This window comes from Phascolarctos cinereus, unplaced genomic scaffold, assembly GCF_003287225.1.
Source record: "Phascolarctos cinereus isolate Bilbo 61053 unplaced genomic scaffold, phaCin_HiC Scaffold_5;HRSCAF=322, whole genome shotgun sequence".
In the NCBI taxonomy this organism is placed as follows: domain Eukaryota; kingdom Metazoa; phylum Chordata; class Mammalia; order Diprotodontia; family Phascolarctidae; genus Phascolarctos; species Phascolarctos cinereus.
In genome coordinates, this window is record NW_027555958.1 from 313455430 (window position 1) to 313475520 (window position 20091).

Genomic DNA, 20091 nt, shown 5'->3' on the forward strand with positions numbered 1-20091 from the left:
AATATACAGAACCTTGTAGTTGGAGGGGTTAGGGGAGTTTAGCAATACAGCATTTATTTGACATTCCTCATGCCCAACTGGCCCACAAAATATCAATCCTAGAGTTCTGACCCCTTGTTCTTTGCGGCAGATGTCCACACCCATGCTCTTCCAGCTTCATGTGGCAAATTTCTCACATCTCATGTCTGTCCCTTGTTGGGCTCTATGCATACTATGCACATGATTGGATGTTGTATTTCTTCTTGAGTTTGGCTTATACCTGGACTCCTTTGAATTGATTGACTCTTGAGCTATTGAACTGTTCCACTATTTTTTAAAAATAAATTAATTTTTTTTTCAATGAACAAAACTCTATTTTCTCTCCCTCCCAATCATTTCTCCATGAAAGAAAAAGAAAAATCAAAACCTTCATAACAAATATGCATAGTCAAGAAAACAAATTCCTGCACTGGCCATGTCCGAAAAATACCTTTCTGCACCCTGTCCATCACTTCTCTGTCAATTAGTAGGTATCATTCTCCACCAATTTTCTGGAATCATGGTGATCAGGATTCTTTTCTTTCCAAATTATTCATCTTTATAAAATTATTATTGTTTAAATTGTCCTCCTGGTTCTGCTCACTTTGTTCTGCATCAGTCCACATATTCATATTCATCCTTTTCCTCATTTCTTGCAGCACAATAGGATTCCATTCCATTCACACATAGTAATTTGTTGGACTTTCTTTTTAAAGGCCACCTGAGATGTGTGCCAATGAGGAATTGCTCCTCTAATTCATTCAAGGGCTCCACGATCCCTAAAGAATTAATGCATTGTTAACCGATGAACACACACTCAGTTTGTGACCATATCCAATCCCTATAAAATATTTTAAGTTGTCATTTATAAATATTTTTCTAGAAAAATTGACATTTAGAAAAAAGGACTAGACCTAGGATTATACTGGTGTAGGAGACTCCCATGTGAGAAACTCCTTCTCCCAATGCAGGTCAGTCATTTCCTTTAACTTATGGTCTTAGAAAGTTTCTTTGAGCACTGAGAGGTTACAAGACTTGCCAGGGTCAAGCAGCCAGTATATGTCAGAGATAGGACTTGAACCCAGCTCTTTCTGGTTCTAAGGCTGGATTAGTAATTCAACTTATTAGTAGTTAATGCTAGTTAATATATGTTTGAAAGTAATAAAACTACATTTTATTCCCTCTTTATTGCAGTGCCTTCTCTCTGTTAATTATTTCATATTTATTCTGCATATAGTTTGTTTTGTATATATTTGTTTGCATGTTGTCTCCTCCATTAGATTATAAGCTTCCTTGAGGGCTGGGACTATCTTGTGCTTCTTTTTGTATTCCCAACACTAGCATAGTGCATGGTACTTAGTAGATGCTTAATAAATGTTTGTTGAATTGAATATTTGACATGTTCTATAATTCATAATGATCTAATAATTGATACTATTTATCATACTTATCATCATGGAAGGAAGGCAGCATGGAAAGAAGATTAGAAAGAGCAGTGAAAAGAATAACAGATTTGGAGTTAGGAGATAGGGATTTGAATCTGAGCTCTGATATTAACAGCATAGTTAAGTGGAGGGAACACTGGACTTACATTTGGAGCACTTCAGTTTACATCCCGGCTGCATACTTACTATGTGGGTCACGGGGGCAAGTCAGTTCATCTCGAGGGGTCTAAGGTTTACAATACAATCAACCTTTATTAAGCACCTACTACACTGTAGGCAGGCACTGTGCTAAGTGCTGGGGATATAAAAAGAGACACTAGACAATCCCTGCCCTCAAGGAGCTTATAGTCTAGTGAGGGAGACAAAGTGCAAACAAATATATACAAAGCAAGCTACTACAGAATAAATAGGAAATAATTAAAAGGAGGAAAATATTGGAATTATGAGGGACTAGGGAAGGCTTCTTGTAGAAAATGAGATTTTAGATTAGACTTAAAGAAAGCCAGAGAAGTCAGTAATCAGAGCTTAGGAGAAAGAGAATTCCAGGCATGGGGGATGGCCAGAGAAAATGCCTGGAGCTGAGAAGAGTGTCTTTTTAATGGAACAGGCCAGTGTCATTGGATTGAAAAGTAGATGGTAGGGAGTAAGATGTAAGAAGACTGGAAAGATTTCTTTATCTATAAATAAAAACAACTAACATTTATAGGGCTTATTATGTGCTAAGCACTGTACTAAACACCTTACAATTATTATCTCATTTAATCTAATTTAATCTAATCTAATTTAATTTAATTGAATGTAATTATTATCCTCATTTTATAGTTAAGGAAACTGAGGCAAACTAGGGTTAAGTGGCTTGCCCAGGACCACACAACTAGTAAGTGTCTGAGGCTACATTTAAACTCAAATCTTCCTAAGAGTCCAGGCCCAGAACTCCATCTGTTGGACTACCTAGCTGCTAGCTGTAAGCTAAGGAAGCAGGATTAGATCATCTCTGAAGTCCCTTCTAGTTTTAAATCCATGATGCACTGACTTGTTAGCTCTGTGGTAATGGGCGAGTCATTTTACTTCTGTTTCTATATTTGTTTCTTTTCCAATCCTTCATCTGTAAAATAGGGATGAAAACTTTCATTGAAGTAGTCTTCTTTAAGGTAGGTAATATCCTTATTTTTGTCTTTGTGGCCTGTAACCTAGCTCATTGCTTGGCATACAGTAGGTGCTTAATAAATTCTTGTTAGGAGGAAAATATCTGGCAAGTCCTAAAGCCTATATGAATTAAATTTCTGTTATAATTTTCACACAAAAAGTGTTTATACATGACAAACTTAGCTTCCCATAAAAAGGAAAGAAAATGAGAAGCAATTTCGACAAGGATGGGGTTAGGGAGGGGTGTATATGTCAGTTACAATGCATTTAATATGTGCCTTCTAAGTGCCAGGCACTGTGTGAAGTACTGGGGATACAAAGAAAGGCAAAAGACTGTCCATTCCCTCAAGTAGCTCACAGTCTAATGGAGGAGACAAAATGAAAAGAACTATATACAAACAAGACACACACACACAGAGGAGAAATTGAGGATAACTGAAGGAAAACACTAACCTTAAGGGGGATTGGGAAATGTTTTGTGTGTGTGTATGTGTTTACAGTTTTGTACATACACATAAATATATAGAGATATAAATGCATAGACGAAAAGGAAAGAGCTATCTGAAAAAAAATTGTGGATAAATAGGGAAACTGATAATTTAGGATTTTAGAAGAAATATAAGAAATACAAAAGAAAATATCAAAAAATCATAAAACACACAGAAGGAAATAAAAAGCAGTTTGCATGAGAAAGATAAGGAAACAGGGTAGTTCAAATTTAGCCACAGACACTTACTAGCTGTGTGACTCTGGGCAAGTTAATTAATCTTGTTTGCCTCAGTTTCCTCATCTGTCAAATGAGCTGGAGAAGGAAATAGCAAATCACTCCAGTGTCTTTGCCAAGAAAATTGCAAATGGGGTCACCAAGAGTGGGACACAACTGAACAACAATAGACCTTTTAACAATGACGATTGTCATAGATAATTGAACAATCATACACAACTAATTGAAGCATAGGGGGTTATATTATTAGTAGTAGTTATTTGACATTTGTACCTACCTTTATTTCTTCCACATGGGCTTGAGGAGCTTATATTTTAACACTATATGAGATAAGGCATTCGCAGATCATATTTTGGAAATCATCCAGTTCATATCACTCATTTTACAGATATGGAAACTGAGGCCCAGACAGCTTAAATAACTTGTTTGATCTTTAAAGGGCATTAGTAATAGGCATAGCAAAGAAAGTGCAGATCTAGAGGCCTTCGAGGCAAGAATGGTGCCCCTGTTTTTGTATGGCCTAAAGGCTAAGAATGCATTCATAGCTCAAGGGCTGTACAAAAACATGTACTGGGCCAGATTTGGCCCTTGGGTCATAGTTTGCCTACCCCAGCTAGACAACAAGCATTGGGAGGGGGAGTTTGCTAACCCTGTATCAGTGAAATCACAGGTCCGGTCATATTCCTGAGTGTCAAAACCAGGATGAGGAAAAACTTGAGTCCCACCTAAAGCAAGGAGAAGAAATGGCTGCTGAGATACGTATCAGAATTAAACAGCTTATATTACTTGGCCAATAAATTTGAGCTTAAGGTTTGGGATAACTAAAGCAAAGAAATAAACAACATTACTTAAATTTTAAATTTCTGACAACCAGAAGGCAAATCTATCTGCAGATGGAAAATTTTCATGTAAATATATCAATAGAGAGAACATGTGCTAATCTATGGCACGCCAATGGCTACCATCATTAAAGCCAAGACAAACCTCAAACTTAGCGATGTTGCTAGGGATTGCTACAGCCGCATTTTGATGGGCAATACTATGAGAAAATGGAAGATGCATGAGGAATTCCTGAGTAATGTCTTCATCCTGCAATCACTGGATAAGTGGGAATGACCAACAGTGGCTCACATGCTAGAGGTTGTCCAGTTTGAAGATGGAGAGAAAATTGTGGTTTGGAGGCAGCCAAGAGATGACTTTTGCATCATAATGGAGGGTACATCTTCTCCATTTCAGGTCTGATAATGAGGAGTATGTGGAGATTGGAAGGCTTGGGCCGTCAGATTACTTTGGAGAGACAGCAGTGATGCTTGACCAGCCTTGAGCTGCCATTGTAGTGGCCAGGTGAAGTATGTGAAGCTTGGTTATCTTTGCTTCTAGCAAGTCCTAAGTCCCTACTTAGAAAGCCTAAAGAGAAATAATCAGACACAACAGTTTCATTTTCCTGACTGTTTATGGGAGTCCTTCCTTCTCACTGACTCCTTCCAATATCTGCCTACCTTTTATGTTAACCTTGTGACTTACATACTTGACCTGAACTGTTTCATAGCTTCACCAAGTCATGAGGCTTTTTGTGACTTTTTACGTTTCTGTCTGATGCATTTTTAATGTCATGGAAGACAATCTGAATGAGACTGGCTTTTTGACACCTTGGATAAATTCTAAGATCTGGGACTCCTAGATCTAGGAATAAAATGCTCACCTTCTCTATTGTTTGTTTAAAGTCCAAACTCAAAATAATAGCTTACATTTATGTAGATTTACTTTATCCTATTTGAACTTTAAAACAATCCCATGAGGTAGGAAATGCAAATATTATTGTCCCATTTTACAGATGGAAAAACTGAGGATCAGTAAGAGTAAATACCTTGTCCAAGATCATGCATCTAGGAAAAGGCACAGTCTTGACTTGATCCCTGTCTTTTAAATTGCGGGTCCATCACCTTTACCACTGCACCAGGCTGCCAAAGAAAGAACAGTTTTATCTTTTTTTTTCTTTTTTTTTAAAAAATTTTTTTTTCCATATGCTTTTGAGTTGAAAATTTTTTTCTCCCTTTTTCTCCCCCCCCAAACAGCGCACAATCTGACATAGGCTTTACATTTACGTACCCATTAAACATATTTTCACATTAGTGAAGTTGTAAGTAAAAATTGAAACCAATAGGAGGAACCATCAGAAAGATGAAACAAAATTCAACTTAAGGTAAAATGAAATGAGAGCGATTTGACTTCCATAGTTCTTTCTTTGGATGTGGACAGCATTTTCCATCCCAAGGCCTCTGGAGATGTCTTAGAGCCTCATAATGCTGAGAAGGGTTCAGTTTAACATTTTTAGTCATTGCATAACGTGGCTGCTATTGTATACAAAGTCCTCTGGGTTCTGCTCACTTCACTCAGCATCAGACCATATAGGTCTTCCCAGTTTTTCTGAAGTCAGCCTAGAACAGTTTTATCTTTTAGCTGAATTGGTCGAGAGCAGGTATTTCTCCATTGCAAAAATGAGAGAAGATACAGATTTTTCACATAAGAGAAAGTGAGAAAAAGGGCAGCATTCCAGAACTCTCCAGAGTTGAACCCTGGGTCATTCCTTTTGTCATTTAAACTGGTCATCTGGTCTAACTGGTTTACAAAACAAGGCTTAAAGGGATGAGTATTTTTGTCTCATGGACAATATGGTAAAGACAATTGTGTCACAGTCCAGTGGTCCTCCCCAGCAGTAAGAGGATGAAAAATAATAAGAAATGCTTTTGTTTTTCTATTTTTCATTCTACCAAGATATTATTCCTAGATCACTTTTATGGAGCATATCCTTGAATCTGGTTACAATGCTTTTCTTTAGATACTATTTAACTCTGTAGGTGGGATTGCTTTGTCAGGCTCTCAAGAAACTTGCAATTTAGTTGGGAAGACAAGACAGATGTTACAAATTAAAGAATAATACACCAATATTTGCCCTTTTCCTTGGCTTCACCCCTCCCATCTCAGTTCTGCTAGACTTAGGTCCCAAAGATTCAGCTCCCTAATAGAAGTCATGGGACCAGTTGGAAACCACATCTGGAATCCTTACCCAAAAATCTAGCACCATTCTTCTGAAGACACCTAAGACTTGTGATTATGGGAACCAAAATTCAACCAAGAATCCATGCTCCCAAAGTAGTCACCACTTATTAAAAATGAGTAATTAGCATCAGTGGAGGAGTTTCCATAATAGAAGCTCTCCTATGATGAAATCTCCAATCTATTTCTTTCCCCTCCCCCAAAAAGTTTTACTTTTGAGAATGGAAAATATTTCCTTCTTTTCTTTGACCTTTTTCTAAGGTTTCATCTTTGTTGAAAACACAATAAAACTACTGATTATGTGTTTTTAAAAAGTATATTGAGCATTTTATGTATTTAATTTTTCATTTAATAAGCATTGCTTTTCTTTTTTAAAACAAATTTATTATTTACTCATTTTCTACATTTAAAATTTTTTTTAAAGTTTGGGTTCCCTCTCTCTCTCCTGCCCCTCCCCCACCCATTTAGAGGGCAAGAAATGTGGCATCAATTATCCATATGAAATCATCCAAAACAGATTTTCACATTAGCGTGTTGCAAAAATAAGCAAGAAATATAAAGTGAAAAAATTTGATTAACCATTTCTTTTCTCTTCCTCCCCATCTCCTCACATTTAGAAGAAAAAAAGAACAAAACCCTTGTAACAATACATATAGTCAAACAAATTCCCAGCTTGGCCCTATCCAAGAGTATTCATCTCATTCTGCATATTGAGTCCATCACCTCTGTGTGAGAAGACAGGCAACATGCTTCATCATATGTATGTGATCTAGTGCAGCTAGGTGTCAAAATGGATAGAGCATTGAGTTTGGAATCAGGAAGACTCATCTTCCTGAGTTTATATCCCATCTCAGATACTAGCTGTGTGACCCTAGGCAAGTCACTTAACCCTGTTTGCCTTAGTTTCCTCATCTGTAAAATGTGTGAGATAAGGAAATAGCAAACCATTCCACTATCTTTGCCAAGAAAATCCCAAATGGGGTGAAAGTCAGACATGACTAAACAACAATTGTGATCAGTCATTGCATTTGTCAGTTTTTAGATTTTTCAAAGTTGTCAATAAGCATTTAAATGTCTCCTATGTGTCAGCCGTTGTGCTGGGCACTCAGTATATAAAGATAGAAATGGAATAATTCCTGCTCTGAAGAAGGTTATAATTTTATTAGAGGAGATTATTTGTATACCTAAAAGTATGTACAAAATAAAGACAAAGTCATTTGGTGAGGAAAAGCCCTAGAACGTGGTAGGGACTAGGAAAGGCGCTAGATGGCAGTGCTTGAGCTGACTCTAGAAGGAAACCAGGACTCTTAAGAAATAGTGGTGAGAAGGAAGTGGATTCCAGGCATGAGTGCAGCCTGTGCAAAGGAACAGAGAAAGATGAAGGTTACAGAAGGCAAACAGGGACTAGTTGATCTGTAACCTCACTTCTACCTCTTCTAGCTGGTGTTATGGGTGGTGGTAGAAGGGAATAAGCATTTATTAAACACCTACTATGTGTCAGGAACTGGCTGAGCATTTATTATTATTGTTCTCATTTGATCATCACAACAATCTGGTGGTGGCTGTTCAGCCTTTTCCATTGTGTCCAACTCTTCAGGACCTTACTTAGGGCTTTCTTGGCAAAGGTGCTGATGTGGTTTGCCATTTCCTTCTCCAGCTCATTTTATAGATGAGGAAACTGAGGCAAACAGGGTTAAGTGACTTGCCAAGGGTGACACAGCTAGTGTTTGAGGTTGGATTTGAACTCAGGTCTTCCTGACTCCAGGCCTGGCACTCTACCCACTGCACCACCTAGCTGCCCTATTTTATAATTGAGGAAACTGAGGCAGACAGAGGTTACGTGACTTGCCCAGAGTAACACACATCTAGGTGTCTGAAGTGGGATTTGAATGCAGGTCTTCCTTATTCCATACCAAACATTCTATCCATTGCATCACTTAGTTACCTCAGGATCAGGAGTGGCTTGATGGAGAATGTGGACAGATGGTTGCTTGGATGGATAGTTAGGTGAGTGGATGGGAGGATAGTTGGTTAGCATTTCTATTAGACTGTTTCTATCAAAGATCAGATCCTTAAACAAGCGTTGTAGAGGCATTGTGCCTTATACAATCCATCTATTGTAGCATTTGGCAATGCCTGGCATGTCAAGATTAATCTTTTTTTAAAAAATACATCACTTTTATGGCCTGGAAATGATTCAGTTTTATAAAAGCAAAAGATAATTCTAACAGAACTGCTAATGATGGGAGATAAACATTTATAAAGCACTAACAATGCCTTAATTATACCTCCTGCTACATTTCTAATTTGTCTGTGGCAGCTCTTGTTAATTACAATTATCCCTTATCAATTAATTAATCAAGAGGCACTCAGCCCATCTCACTCTCTTCTACTTTCTCTTTTGATCTAGAAGAATACTCTCTTAATGGTTCTAAACTCTTTAAAAATTTGAGCATACTTTGAAGGGGGACATAAACGTACACTCCTTTGGGAGGTGGTATGGTGGAATGGAGCAAATCACAAGCTCCCAGGGGTCCGGGCAACTCTTCTAAGCATATGTATTACCCAGTAGTTGTTGGAGGGAATTTCCACATATGGGAGTTTCCCATACTGATGAAATCACAGGTCAGGCTTCCCCACTCACTGTTGTTCAGTCATGTCTCACTCTTCATGATCCCATTTTGAGGTTTTCTTGGCAAAGATACCGGAGTGGTTTGTTCTCCAGCTCATTTTACAGATAAAGAAACTGAGGCAAACAGGGTTAAGTGACTTGAACAGGGTCACACAGCTAGTAAGTGTCTGAGGCCAGATTTGAACTTGAAGATGAGTCTTCCTAATTCCAAGCCCAGTGCTCCATCCACTGCACCACCTAACTAGGCTAGCTCCTCTCTCACTCACCCTTCCCAAATAGATGTTATTAGGCAAAATTTCGAATTTACCAGAAAAGGATCAGGTAAAATATGCACTGGGATTAATCAGTCACTTGATGGAGCATGGAGACTTTCTTGTATCATGGAAATAGAGTTTTGCCAGAGGTCATGCTTGCCAGAGGGTAGGCATTGAAGCTTCACGGTACAAGCTACTTAATATGAAAAGTCATATCAGTACCATTACCAGCCTTCTTTCTTTATAAGTAAGTTGTTCTGCATAGTTAATGCCCATTAAGACCAGGACTCCAATGAACAATTATATTCTAGTTCAAAAAAGTTGCCTTTTTTGACCTTTTTTTGACCATAGCTTAAATTGGACAAATTCTTAGAAAAGTAGAAAAGTAGCAATCTCATCTTGTATAATTGCCAAAAATAGAATTGTTTCTGCTTGGGCCATCCCAAAAGGAGGATAGGAACATCCAATGATTTTTCATTTTTCCTTTAAATTGTAAGTTTAACCATCTCAACAAATACAAACAAAATAAGGGTAAAAAAAACAAGAAAAATAAATAAAACAACAAAAACAACAAAACAAATTGATAAGATAATAAAAAATAAGATAAAACAATAAAAATATAGAACAAAACTATTTACATGAAAAAAACTTTTGAAATGACATTATTTTAACATAACGTAAAATTTAAAATAACAATAGCAGCAATTTAGGTACTGCATGTTTCCTTCCAGTTTTATTCCAACCCATAGGCAACCAATGGTTATACTCTAATTCTTTCTTCATTGTACATAATCTTCCAATATTTATTTAGTTTCTATTTTGTTTCCATATTCCATTACATTGACACATGCCATGTTGTTGTTGCTAAGCTCTGGACACAAAAGTTATTTCTAGGTTGGTTTTTCTCATATTATAAATAAATAGAGGAACAACCCCAGTGGGGATGCCACCCCTTCAGCACCACCACATTTGCTGACCAACTGCCAAGGGTTGGGCAGGCAAGCCAGAAGAAGTGAAGTGCCCTGAGGGAGAGACAGGAGGTGGTATATATGAGGCAGAGGAGAGCTTAACCATCATGGTTGCTCCCACCCCAAGGCTTAGAAGTAGCTATCCAGGACCCTAAGAACCCCTTGAGTTCTGAGGCCAACTATTTGTCCACTGCACCACATTGCCTCTTGAATAGGCGTAGATTTATAATGTGTATATATAGACGTGTGTGTATGTGTATGTATGTATATGTACATATGAATGTATATGATGAGCCATTTATAATTCCACCAGCAATGCAATAGTCTATTTCCACACAATCCCAATAATATCAACTTTTGTTCTTTTTTCCTATTTTGATTGATGTGGTGGTTATTTAGTTGTTACCTCAGACTTTTAAAATTTCTACCTCTCTAATTATTAAAGACTCTGAACAAATTGTAAATTGTTATTTATAGCATTTCATGGTCACTTAGACTACTTCTCACCTAATTTCCTGGGGGACTAGTCCCCTACATAAAAAACTGGGTGAATGGATTGTTATACTTTGTGCTCCTTCTTTTGTAAATTGACTGTTCGTATCCTTTTACCATTTATTCATTTACCCAGTGATTTGTGTAAAGACTATTCTTGTAGGAAGTCAGGCTAGAAGCAGGATCCTCCAAGGAACCATAAGACATTTGTCATCACAGAGATGTGACATAAATCAAATTCACCCTAGAGTCTAACATGATGCTTTCGAGATTATCTAGCAGGCTCTATAGCTGTGCCCAGGAAGCCAAGGAAATAATAATAATAATAATAATAATAATAATAATAATAATAATAATAATAACAATAATAACAATAATAATAAACTATTATTATATTTTTTTGAACAATATGGGGATTTATTCCATTAGAGAATGTCCAGGTTACAGTTTATTTGCCCTTTCGGGCTTTGATCTTTCTTAGGTAGAACTCAAGCTCTTTGCCTTCGAGCACGTAGCCATCTGCTCGTTCACACTAGCCTGGCCTTGATGCGATGCAGGCAAGTACCTTGCCCTGCTGAAACTGCTCCTCCAGAAGTGTGCTGATCTTGGCATTCCTCTTCCTTTCTTCATATTTCTTCTGGATCTTCTTTGACCGCTTTTTATTTAAAATTTCTTCCTCCTCAGGAGTCAGCTTGGCTCCTTTCTTCCTGCCCAAGGGCAGGGCATAGTGGGACTCATACCACTGGAGGTACGGGGTGCTATCGATGAGCACGATGCAATTCTTCACCAGTGTCTTGGTCCGAACCAGCCCATTGTTGGATGCATTATAGACCACATCAATAATCCTTGTTTTTCGGGTTCAGCACTCGGAGCCCCAGGAGAAGTTGCCCACGTCCAGCCTCAGTGCCCGGTACTTTTTGTTGCCACCTCGGACTCGCACGGTGGGGATGCGGCGGGGGCCGATCTTGGTGTTGGCTGGCGGGCGGCCCGGCTCATACTTGCGCTTCTTGTGGTAGGGCTTACGCTTGCCCCTAGTCTTGCGGCGCTTGTGCCTGTTGTCCCGGGAGATCCCCATGGTCGGCGCGAGCTGCAAAGAACACACTATTATTTTCACGTACTATTATTGGCTTTATGTCTGGCAAAATGCTTTACACAAATTGTCTTGTTTGATCTTCATAATATCCTGTAAAGTAGATATTCTGAGGCTCAGAAAAGAGAAGCAGCTTACCCATAGCTACACAGCTAGAAATGGGATCTGAATCCACATTTTCTTGACTCCAAGTCTAAGAATCTATTCTGTACATACCATGCTGTCTCTCAAAAGTAAAAGTGGTATAAAAATTGTTTAACATGTAATTGGGGAAAAAATAAAATGTTATATATACAAATATGCGTAGAAGTGGTTTAAATTTTCAAAATACTGTCATTGTCCCATTTTACTGCTCATCAGTGTTGCCTGACACGAGATAGGTAGCACAGGTAACACCATCCTCATTTTTCTCTTGGGGGTAACCGAGGCAGGTTAACTAACAGGAAATTGAGTCTCTTGACTCCTAGTCCAGGATTCTTTTCATTAAAAGTAGACCACAGTGCCTCCAACTGTAGCAGGAAAATTTGGGGTATCTCAGCCCTGCCTTATCGCCCTGCACCCTTTCAGCTGGTTCTAATCACTATGACTTAGTAACTCAGACTAAGCTGCTCCCTTATGTATTCCAGAAATTAGTCAACAACCTCTAGGTGCCCAGGCAACTCTCTTAAATTATATATAAATTGGAAAGGATTTTCTGTCTTCATTGATAAAAAGGAGATTCCTCCCAGGGAAGGTCTCTAGAGGAAATTACAAATCTGAACTTACCATATGAATAATAATAATAGTTTAAATTTCTATAACCCTTTAAAGTTTGCAAAGTAATTTATTCATTTAACCCCTACCTCTCCCCGCCCCAGATCTTCTTTATGAGTCTTCCTCTACTAGAATATAAACTCCTTGAGGTCAGTGACTATCTTGCTTATTTGGGATTTAACCTCCAGAGCTTAGCACAGTGCTTGATGCACCATAAGGGTTTAATAAATGCTTTACCATTATCATTACATATTATTTCATTTGACCCTCACAACAACCCTGTGAGGTATATACTGCAGGTATTATCCTTCCCATTTTACAGATGAGGATACCGAGGTTCAGAGACATTAAGTGACTTGCCCAGAGTTACACAGCTAGGAATATAAGGTAGTATACCCGATCATTTATCATAGGAAGCCTACAAAGGATAATTGCAGAACTGCTTTCCCATTGCAACCCTACATTTATATAGTAAATTAATAGAGCGTTTATATGGTAACTTAATAGAACCTTTCACAGCCATTATCCCATTTGATTCTCATAGCAATTATGTCTAGTGAGCAGGGCACATGTTATTATCACTGTTTTACAGCTCAGGGAATCCTAAAATGTCAGGACTGAAAAGGAGCTTAGAGAGTATCTTGCTGGCATTTCCATGTCACAGAAGAGTTCCCACTTGTATTAGTAGAGGGAACTTCAAGGCCCTCATTTCAAGGAGGAAAGTGAGGCCCAGAGAGGTGAAATTAGCTTGCTTATGACCACCCAACATATCTAGACAGTGGTAGTGCCAGGCCAAGGGCTCAAACCTTCAGATTCCCAGGTAAAGCTCTTCTAGTGGCTGTGCAAGTTCAGACAAAAGAAAAAACACTTCCTGATGGCAAGTTTGGAGAGGCTTAAAGAATGGAGTAAGATTTGAGCTGGGTCTTAAAGGATGGGGGAAGGGTTGGCTGGGCAGAGCACCAGGTGAGAGCCCCTTTTGCAAACCTGTTTTTGCAATAATAGTCCAGAGAGTTTCATTTTATCTCAAGGGATGTCACAAGATTTTCAAAGCAAAATTAAATTTAATTGACTAATTAAAACAATCCTCCTCTGAAGCCTTACTCTTATGCCTCATCATAGCGTGAGTGACCCTGGCTTTTCACAGGCCATGCTAGAAGAGCACCAGCAGTGGTGGGTCCTGCCAAGCTTCAACAGCTTCAGGTGTGAGTCAGGGATAGACTATTGAAGTTCAGAAAAAGAGATCCACTATCAAGCTGGCTACAGGGTAATGATTCTTTTTTTTTTTTAGGTTTAGGTTTAGGAAAGCTATTTTTTTCCTCTATGCAGAAGAAATGCTGAACACAAAAGGTTGACAAGCACTTCATTTACAAAGACTCAACATAGGACAAAGTAACTTAAAACTACTGTTATACTCTCCTGTGATTGTTGAGACATATAGGTATCGAAATATAAAGCAGTTGGTAGGATTATGAAGCAGGCATTACTCCGTCTCATCACAATTTGGCTCCATCTCCTTCAAAGACCACATCTTCTGCTAAGCCAGGCTAGACATTAGGCTGGCTCCTCATGACTGACCTCAATGTTCAGCTACTGAGGTTTAAAGACCAGGATTTTCATTAGTGGAAGGAAGGAGGATCCATACTGAAAAAATCCCAGATATCTGCAGTTTTAAAGTAAAGTAATTAAAATAACAAATACATGCCACACAGCCCTTTGACAAGACCAGGCTGGTATTGCTACAGCCTTATATGCATGGAGATTGGGGATCTTTGCCAGAAACAAAAAACCCTTCAAATGCTAACTGCCCAATTAAGGTGTGCTAGCTGCCTCTCAAAGAGAAAACCAATGTTTCCCTTTTGTTCTGATTTTTCTTTCACAACATGACTAATGTGGAAATATGTTTAATATGATTGTATGTACATAGCCTATATCAGATTGCATGCCATCTTGGGCAGGAAGGAGTGGAAGAAGGGGGGAAATTTTATAACTCAAAATCTTATAAAAGCAAATGTTGAAAACTAAAAATAAATAAATTTTAAAAAGAGGAAACCAATGCAGTTAAGTTTACAAATGTGTGAAAGCCAGTATAACCATGGTAGGGTTCAAGTCTCTGGATGGTATTGTGAGAGAGACCTGGCATGGAAGCCAGGAATACCTACGTCCAAACCCTGCCTCTGACACATACTAGCTGTGTCATTTAACCTCTATTTGCCATAGGCTGGTGGTATCAAACTCAAATAGATACAGGCTACTAAAACTAAGGGAAGGACTTCAATGACTTTAGAAGAGAGAGTGAGGCTGACAGCATGTTGGGAACTCTGCCTTACTTAAATCCAATTCACAAGTAAGTCAAGATTTCTTCAAAAATGGAGGAAGACCAACAAACCAACCAACCTAAGGGCTACTAAAGGATCCCTGTGGGCAGTATATTGACTTAGAAAACCACATATTAACATTGTCTATGTTTTATTGTATTTTTATTTATTTTGTTAAATATTTCTCAGTTACATTTTAATCTGGTGTGGGCTACAGTCATGAGTACTGTGGGCCCCATGCACCCCTGCTACATGTCTGGCACCTCTATTTTAGGCTATAAATTGCAGGTAAGTGCAACCCTGTTCTGGTAGAAAGAGTTTTCTCACCTGGGAGTTCTGCATTCCAATGAAATCATAGAGCCAATCCTTATCCTGACCAGTGTGAAGTGTGAGCTGGATCTAGAGTAAGTGAGGAAAGGCTTGGATTCTATTCCTACCTCAGAAATTTCTGAACTATGTGACCTGATCCTCAATTTCCTTTTCTGTAAAATAGGGGTAATACTAAAATGAGATCATACATGTTGTGGAAGTACCCCTGAGTTTAATATGTCTGTCTTCTATGAATTGAATTACCTTACCAGCCAGGTACCCTGGACACAGAGTAAACCTTTTTGCCGAAAGGAACCAATCAGGAGCCCTCAGTGAGCCAAAGTCTTGCTCATTCCCAGATGCCATTGCTGGTTTTCACTGGATGACCTTGCTGAACTGTCTCCCCTCTCCCCCCAAACAACATCCTTCTTCTATGTCCACCTGTTCTTGAGAAAGATTGTCCATTCTTTTCCCCAACCCCACCCTGAACCTCCCCTTTGCAGTTTTCAAGCATAAATCTCCCCTACCTCTCCTGGGCTGTGGACTCCCTTGTACCTTGTACTGGGGGCCTTGGCACTAGTGTCTGATTTTCCTCCTAATAAAACTTTTCTGCTTTCAACCCAGCTTGGACTCCTCCGCATTTTGAGTTGGTGGGCTTCAGCTGGTTGACAATGTAAGAGGACTAAATAAATGTCCACTAATTTTTATTATCTCCAGATTCAAAAGGAGAATGTCAATCATATATCTATTTCCTAGCCTAAGCCATGTTGCTCCCTAGGGGTTATAGCCCATATTCTCAATCAGTCTAAAGTGAGGTAACAAGCATTGATTAAGCATTTACTATGTGCCAGCTACTATGCTAAGCAATGGAGATAAAAAGAAGGGCAAGACACATGGTACTTCCCTAAGAGGCCTTCCTTATGCAGTGCACTATAGACTAAACGTAGAGACTAAACGGGTCTTAAATGAGAAGGCCTGACTCTTAGTTCTTTTACTTACTACCTGTGTCAACTTGATAGTTTACCACCTCCTCTCTTGGGACCTCAGTCTTCCCATCTGCAAAATGCAGGGATGGGCCAATACATAATGTCTATGACTCTTGCTGTCTCCCAGATGAAATTTCTGCAACGAAGAGTAGAAGTAGACATGGGAGTGTCTCTTAAAAGATATTTGGCTTTATCATTCAGTACCAAGGTAGTTTTGAGCAACTGAATTTGAAGCCTAACATTGTCTTTATCAGTGGTTTGAAAGGAAATGCTTTTGAAGTAGGGTACAAGAATTCATGTGCCTGGCACTTAATAAATATTTATTGATTGATTTCAGTGAGTGAGTGTCTTGTGACAGATATGTTGGTGCTTTGGAATATGTAAAAATAATAATAGCTAACATTTATGTAGATTTAGAGCTGGAAGGGAGTTTATGGGTATAGTCCAACCCCTTTCCTTTTTCGCAAGAGAAAACTAGAGAAACCAAATGACTTATCCAGGGTCTCACAAGCAGTAAGTGGAAGAGGCAAGATTTAAACTCAGGTCCTTTGAATCCAAAATTAGTGCTCTTTGTAGAGTGCCGTGTTGGCTTCACCTTGGTAGATAGCCTGTCTGTGGGAGGCCTCCCTCCTTTATCAGTTGGTGTTCACTCAGGAAGTACAAAATAATTTTAATGTGACATAACATAAAACATCATAGTGAGGCTGTAGCTGAAAAACGAAATCACAGAATGTTAGACTGGAAGGGACCATTATTTGATCGGGTCTTCCATTTTACAGAGCTCTAAAGTTCAGAAAGGTAGAACAACTTGCCCTAGACCACACAGATAGTAAATATTGGAATTAGGACTCAAATCCAAGCTCCATGATTCCAATACTGGTGCTCTTCCTGCCTTATCACATAGTCACAGAGCATCTCAAAGCCAGCTTGATTTTTGCAATCATCCATGGTACTACGCTCTTCCATTAGCACATCAGTCAATTCTTTGGTCATTAATTTGCCAAAGAGAGTGTCGGCTTTAATCCTATAAGTTTAAGTTTTTAGCACAGCTATGTCTCATTTGGAGTGGATAGGACCCCCTAGAGAATTGAATAGGAAGATCTGTTCTTCTTTCCCAAAAATTATTGTTGGTTCTCAGGTGTGGTTTTGAAATCTTTATTTTTTTTTAATGTATTATTCTGGGTTTAATGCACAGCCCAAAAGGAGAACATTTCCATTAATTAAATAGAACAGAAAAAAGATAATTATATGTGAAAATGTGAATTTCCATTAGGCACAACTTATTTTTTAAAGTATATAATAAATTCAACACGTTACTTTCAAAGCTGTTCTGTTTGCCTGTGTTTCCTTCTGAAGGAAGTTCAGAGACTTTAAAAAAACTTTTGATGAAACTTTTTTCTTTTTAAGGCATTTTTTTAAAAATCACGGGTAAAGTAAACTTCTTATGACCATTTCTGGTGTCACAGCTAATTGCTAACATTATATATTTCTTTTAAAATCAGTGAGTCTATTGCATACCACAGACTTGGTAAGATAGACTTTTCTGCTAATTCAATCTTAATGTAATTGTTCCTTGGAGTAATAACCTCTCTGCATCCTAAGTTTTCTGCTGGTAAATTTCCAAATGCCCTGAGGAGTCATTGGCACAATGAAAGGAGATTCGGATTGGGTGAACAACTGTACTCGGGGGAGGTTTCTTCAAGTTAATTACTTTCAAACAGTTGCCTGCTATTACCATTGGCAGGAGAAACTGCCTATCATTACCAGCGGTACAAACTCCACTTTGGCAGATCTGCCTTTGAAAATCTAAGTTAGGACTTGTCTAGACCTCTGAGCCTAGGATAAAGGGTGGGTAGGGATTGGCCATCCCTACAGTCCCACGGTAGTGCAGTGGAAAGTGCCAACCTCTTCCCACCCATATGTCTCCTTAAGTAGTAAGTCACTTCACTTTTCTGGGAATCAGTTTACATGTCTATAAAACAAAACGGTTGAACTAGGTGACCTCGGAGTTTCCTTCCCCTAAATCTAAGAACCCCTCATCTAAAAGTCTGAGCTCTCCCACCTAGGCAGGTATAGCAGTTTTGATGGTGCCTAATTTTTCAGCCTCATTCCTTATAAAGAGCTGCATTTCCCAGATGAGTTCAGCACCACTACCCTGAGAAGAGAAGGTAGAAAACGTAGCTGTTCCCTCTTTACAGATGGAGAGAACTAGAGCTGAGCATTGTTTTCAGTTCGAGTGACACATTTTAGGAAGGATAACAAAATGCTGGTGAGTGTCCAGAGAAGGGTGACCCAGGTGGTAAAGTGTTTTGAAAACATGCCATATAAGAATTGGTTGGAAGAAGCAGAGCTATTTAGCCAGCAGAAGAGAACTGAGAGGGGCAGAGAAAGACATGATGGTTGTATTAGACTCAGCATCAAATGAGTTTCTCCTTCTTTCTTTTTCTCTCTCTTCTTTCATCATTAAACAAACATTTATTAAGGATGAACAATATGCTAAGTCAAGTCAATAAGCATTTGTTAAATGCTTATTAAGCACCAGGTACTGAGCTAAGCACTGGGGTTACCAAGAAAGGCCAAGAAGAAAGGCCTTCAAGGAACAGAGGAGGCAACATATAGAGAGCTATGTCCAAACAAGATATATATGGGGTCAGTTGGGGGCAATCTCAGAAGTTAGGCACTAGGATTGAGGGGAAGCCAGAAAAGCTTCTTGCAGAAGGTGTATATGAGCTGAAACTTGCAGGATGCCAGGGAAGCTCAGAGGTGGAGATGAAGAGGTAGAACCTTCTGGGCATGGGGGATGGCCAGTGAAAATGCAAGGAGCCAGAAGATTGAGCCACATATTCTTGGAACAGCAAGGCCACTGTCACTGGATCTTAGATTACATGAAAGAGAGTAAATAATAATGGAAAGATATTAAGTAGCCAGGTTATAAAGGTGTTAAGAACCAAACAGGATTTTATATTTGTTTTGGGAGATAACAGCGAGCCACTGGGGTTTATTGAGTAGAGGAGTGATGTAGTCCAATCTGTGCTTCAGGAAGATCACTTTGGTGGGTGAATGGAGGACGGGCTACCAAGGGGAGAGACCTCAGACAGAGAGATTAACCAGCAGGCTATTACAGTGGTCCAAGCATAAAGCGATGAAGGCTTGTACCAGGGTGGCAGCTGTGGCAGGGAAAAGGAGGAGACATATAAGAGATGTTGAGAAAGTAGAAATGTCAGAGTATAGCAACAGATCGTACATGTAAAGTGAGTGCTACTAAAGGGTCAAGGATGATACCCAGGCCTGGCTGACTGCAAGGATGATGGTGTCTTGACAATAATAGGAAAATTTGGAAAAAGGGAGCCTCTGGCATTTCCTTATTACCTCCAGAATCAAATTTAAAAAACCCCTCTGTTTGGCTTTATTCAAGATAAACTAACAAGAGAAGATGTCACAGGTCTCCTCTATAATGCCTGGTGCTATGGATCCATTTGGCCCCAAATGGAAACTTATCTACAAAGCTATTATTGGGGGAAGAAACAGGGAGATGCTCTCGTTGATTTAAGGGGTGAAAACAAAAGAACAAGGGATACGTGTTAATTATCTGGCCAGCGTCAGGAAAATGACCTTAGCCTATTATCTCAAGCAATCAAATGAAGTAAGGACTTCTAGAGGTGATTGCTTGTTGGGGGGGCAGCTAGGTGGTATAGCGGATGGAGTGCTGAGCCTTAAGTCAGAAAGACTCATCTACTTGAATTCAAATTCAGCCTCAGATACTTATTAGCTGTGTGACCGTGGGCAAGTCACTTAACCTTGTTGGCTTCAGGTTTTTCACCTGTAAAATGAACTGGAGAAGGAAATGGCAAACCACTCTAGGATTTCTGCCAAAAAAAAAAAACCCTCTACATGGGGACACA

General features: G+C 39.0%; 2 pseudogenes across 1 annotated transcript in view; one reads left to right on the top strand and one right to left on the bottom strand.

Annotated features, from left to right (window-relative positions):
* Positions 1 to 2581: 2581 nt before the first annotated feature.
* Positions 2582 to 4852, top strand: LOC144457695 (cAMP-dependent protein kinase type I-beta regulatory subunit pseudogene; annotated as a pseudogene).
* A 6286-nt stretch (positions 4853 to 11138) lies between these two features.
* The window catches only part of LOC110212122 (small ribosomal subunit protein eS8 pseudogene), a 58465-nt pseudogene continuing 49512 nt past the window's right edge, over positions 11139 to 20091 (bottom strand). Inside the window, exon 2 of the transcript XR_013487242.1 lies at positions 11139 to 11823. The product of XR_013487242.1 is annotated as a small ribosomal subunit protein eS8 pseudogene (transcript). The remainder of the gene's footprint in view (positions 11824 to 20091) is intronic.